This window comes from Neophocaena asiaeorientalis, unplaced genomic scaffold (genome assembly GCF_003031525.2).
Source record: "Neophocaena asiaeorientalis asiaeorientalis breed wild unplaced genomic scaffold, Neophocaena_asiaeorientalis_V1.1 scaffold31, whole genome shotgun sequence".
In the NCBI taxonomy this organism is placed as follows: Eukaryota; Metazoa; Chordata; class Mammalia; order Artiodactyla; family Phocoenidae; genus Neophocaena; species Neophocaena asiaeorientalis.
In genome coordinates, this window is record NW_020175320.1 from 2271042 (window position 1) to 2275902 (window position 4861).

Consider the following 4861-nt stretch of genomic DNA (forward strand, 5'->3'; position numbering starts at 1 on the left):
AAGATCTGGGCTTCCCTGGTGGCGCAGTGGTTAAGAAGCTGCCTGCCAATGCAGGGGACACGTTTTTGAGCCCTGACCCGGGAAGATCCCACATGCCGTGGAGCAACTAAGCCCGTGTGCCACAACTACTGAGCCTGCGCTCTAGAGCCCACAAGCCACAACTACTGAGCCCACGTGCCACAACTACTGAAGCCTGCACGCCTAGAGCCCGTGCTTTGCAACAAGAGAAGCTACCACAACGAGAAGTCCGCGCACCACAACGAAGAGTAGCCCCCGGCTCACCGCAACTAGAGAAAGCCCAGGCACAGCAACGAAGACCCAACACAGCCATAAATAAACAAACAAACAAACAAATAAGATCTCACCCTTTGGCTTGATGCAGGTTATATTGCTGATTCACTTTGGTATGGGACCTGGCACAAGGAACAAAAAAAAGCAAACTTTCCAGATTTCATATTTCTAACAGCTAAATTTGAACTTTTCAACCTCAGATATCTTTATGAGACCCTTTGAAATCAGTAGCAACAAAATAGCTCAACTTGCAACCCAAAGTTTGACTGTTAAGCTCTAGTAGTTGAGATTCCGTCTCTTTATTGCTATTTTAATTGTTTTCTTTAAAAGAAAAACACATAGGGACTTCCCTGGTGGTGCAGTGGTTAAGAATCCGCCTGCCAGTGCAGGGGACATGGGTTCGATTTCTGGTCCGGGAAGATCCCACATGCCGCGGAGCAGCTAAGCCTGTGCGCCACAACTACTGAAGCCCTCGTGCCTAGAGCCTGTGCCCCGCAACAAGAGAAGCCACTGCAATGAGAAGCACGTGCACCGCAAGGAAGAGTAGCCCCTGCTCGCCGCAACTAGAGAAAGCCTGCGCACAGCAACGAAGACTCAACACAGCCAAAAATAAAAAAAATAAGTAAATTTATTTTTAAAAAAATAGAGAAGAAAAACACATAGACTTAAAAGATTCATATACATACAGATCCCACACTTCATACCATATTTCTTTGGTGATGCTCATTATTAATTAGAACTTGCAGAATTCTCATCTTATGATTGCTGTGGGATAAAATTAATTTTAAAGCATAGTTTATTCTACAGTTAAGACTTTGTTTTTAAAAACAACTTTTTTTTTCTGCCAACCCTCCCCCCTGCAAAAACAAAATAAGACAACAACAACAAACACCATAGTCATTCTGAGCACTTTCTCTGTTTAGAAACTATAGTAACTGGAATAATCACACTGTAATTTCAAAGGCATGGACACATCCCCACATACTGGTCAATGGCCACATTACATGTGATTTTTTTTCAGGCTTATGCCTGTTTGAATGCCAGCTGAATTCCTGTAATTGGATGGAAAACAAACACAAAGAAATTATAGAGTTATAAAAAGAGAGCATTTAAAAAATATTTCAGGCATTTATAATATGATCATTACTACTGTTTCACGCTGGGATACTGTGAAGGAAATTGGAGTCAGAATGTAAATTTAGAGCAGGAAATGAGATTAGTATAAATGTGAGAATGAAAGTTGAGAAGGATTCTATAATAAATATCCAGAATTATTATTCTTTATGTTGTTAAGTGGCATATATCATAACATGTAATATTATGAATAAAATTGTTTTGCTTGTATCTATTAAAAAGAGGGGGAAATTTTTTTCTGTGCTTTCTCATTTATGTGGCAGAAGAGAATTCTTTCTCACCATTTCACTCACTTCTGGGCTAGGCCCATACCCTGTAGGATAACAGAAAAAGGACTTTTTATGATGCAGTTCAAAAGGAAGAAAAAGATTGTTACGGGCTGAATTGTGTCCCCCTGCCAAATTCATATGCTTAAGTCCCAATCTCCAGTACCTCAGAATATGACTGTATTTGGAGATGGAGCTTTTTTTTTTTTTACGGTACGCGGGCCTTTCGCTGTTGCGGCCTCTCCCGCTGCGGAGCACAGGCTCCGGACGCGCAGGCTCAGCGGCCATGGCTCACGGGCCCAGCCGCTCCGCGGCATGTGGGATCTTCCTGGATCGGAGCATGAACCCGTGTCCCCTGCATCAGCAGGCGGACTCTCAACCACTGCGCCACCAGGGAAGCCCAGAGATGAAGCTTTAAAGTGGTAATTAAGGTAAAATGAGTGGGCCCCAACCCAGTACACCTGGTGTCTCTGTAAGAAGAGACTAGGGCAGAGAGAATGCACAGAGGGAGGAATGGCCATAGGAACACCCAGCGAGGAGGTAGCCATCTGTACGTCAAGGAAAGAGGCCTCAGGAGAAACCAAACCTGCCAACACCTCGATGTCTGACTTCTAGCCTCCAGAACTGTGAGAAAATCAATTTCTGTTGTTTTAAGCCACCCAGTCTGTGGTATTTTGGTATGGCAGCCATACCAAACTAATACAGAAACACACTCTTGATTTTTCAAACTTAAAAAACAGACCACTTCATTTTTCCTAGTCAAAACCTGTCCTTCTCCTTCCTCCTTCAGCAGCTATCCTCATCTTGGTAAATGTCCTCAAGTCAGAAAACTACCAGTGGCCCAGCACTCCTCCCATTCTCTGCTCCCCTACAAACCATCCATCACAACTCTGTTAATTCTATTTCCAAAGTATGTTTTAAATCTACCTTCTTTACTTTATCTCCATCACAACCACCTTAGTCCCCACCGCTATTATCTCCCACTTGGATTATTATAAAAGCCTCCTAAGTGATTTATCTCTGCCCATGTTCACCCTCCTGTAATTCAGCAATACTGTGCAGTTAGCAACAAGAGGAATCTTTTTCTTAACAAATATAATCATTGCCCTCCTCTCCTGGCTTAAAACCCCTGAGCAGGGGCTTCCCTGGTGGCGCAGTGGTTGAGAATCCGCCTGCTAATGCAGGGGACACGGGTTCGAGCCCTGGTCTGGGAGAATCCCACATGCCGTGGAGCAACTAGGCCCGTGAGCCACAACTACTGAGCCTGTGCGTCTGGAGCCTGTGCTCTGCAACAAGAGAGGCTGCGATAGTGAGAGGCCCGCATACCGCGATGAAGAGTGGCCCCCGCTCGCCACAACTAGAGAAAGCCCTCACACAGAAATGAAGACCCAACACAGCAAAAAAAAAAACAAAAAAAAACCCCTAAGCAGTACTTAGAGTAAAACTCCTTAATGTGCTCTTACTGACTGCCTGTCACCAAACATTTCTTGTACCCTTGTGCTCCATCTACACTAATTTTCTTTCAGTTCCTGGAAAATGCCAAGTTCTTTCCTGCCTCAAGGGCTTCGTGTTTCTCCCTCCACCTAGAATATTTTCTCATCCCTATCTTCACAAGGCTTGATCCTTCTCTTTGGTTTCAGTTTTAATAGCAACTCCTCCACTGAGGACTTTACTGTCCATTCTGTTCAAGGACTTACTACTCTGTTATTCTCCATCTCTATCTCTTGTTTGTCTCCTTAGTATTTATTACAATTTGGAATACTTTTATTGCCTGCCTACTTGTTTTTTCCTATCTCTACTACTAGAACGGGAAGGCAGCACAGAGTAGGTGTTCAGTAAAGATCTGTTGAAGAATCTTAAAATATCTGACTGCCATGTGTATATTCTAAGCTGAAGCCATAATGCTAGGTCAAAGACCAATGAGAAGGGATGACCATGGGGCCCATAAGACAGGGGATTAAAAGGACAGAATTCTCCAGGTGGAGGGACTCACTGAGGGACTGAAGAAAACATGGCCATGCAACCACTTGGTTGAAGGCTCCAACCTTGGAAAGCAAGGGTGTGTAAAATAAAATAAAACGGGCTTTTCCTGTTGTCCACTCAAGGTAGAATCTACAATTTGGTGGCAGTAGGTGACAAATTCTTTCGGACAATACCATCCTGTCCTTTCTCCCTTCCTTTTTTTTTTTGCCATTCCTCACGGCTTATGAGATCTTAGTTCCCTGACCAAGGATCGAACCTGGTCCCCCAGCAGTGGAAGCACAGAGTCCTAACCACTGAACCGCCAGAGAATTCCCTATCCTGTCCTTTCAAAGTTAACAATGAAAGGATTAACCTTGCCATACATATCATTTCCCCACTGTTGGAACTTATGTTGTTTTTAATTTTTGCTTTTAGAAATAATATAACAATAAACATCTTTGTTCACAGTTTTATTTGCCTGCCTTTTTGTTTTTCTCTCTCTCACCTACCAGAATTGGGAAAGAGGCACATAGTAGGCGCTTAATAAAGATTTGTTGAATCCACCTTGTATTTCCTTAGGACAGAGTCCAGAAGTGACATAATGTAGGTAAATAGTTCTGTGCAATGTCTCACAATAATTATTGCTGTTAATATGAACTATTGTTAAATGAAATTTACTGACTCTTGAAACATATTGCCGAATTTACTTATAAAATGGTTGTAATAATTTACGTTGCCAGCACCATTAATTAATTAATTCAATAAATAATTTTTGAGCACATGCTATAGGCCAGGAACTGTTCAAGATATTAAGGAACAGAACACTTAGGAAAACAAAGTCCCTGCCTTTATGGAGTTTTCTTTCTAGTGAAAAAGACAAACATTTATATATCTACCTATATAATATATATTTATAGATTTTACATAATTATTTTATCTTTTAATTTTTTATAAATTTTTTTTTATTTTTGGCTGCGTTGGGTCTTCGTTGCTGTGCACAAGCTTTCTCTAGTTGCGGCGCACAGGCTTTCTCTAGTTGCTTCGTTGTGGTGCGTGGCTTATCTTGTTGCAGAGCACGGGCTCTGGGCACGCAGGCTCAGTAGTTGTGGCGTACGGGTTTAGTTGCTCTGTAGCACGTGGGATCTTCCTGGACCATGGCTCGAACCCGTGTCCCCTGCCTTGGCAGGCGGATTTTTTTTTTTTTTTTT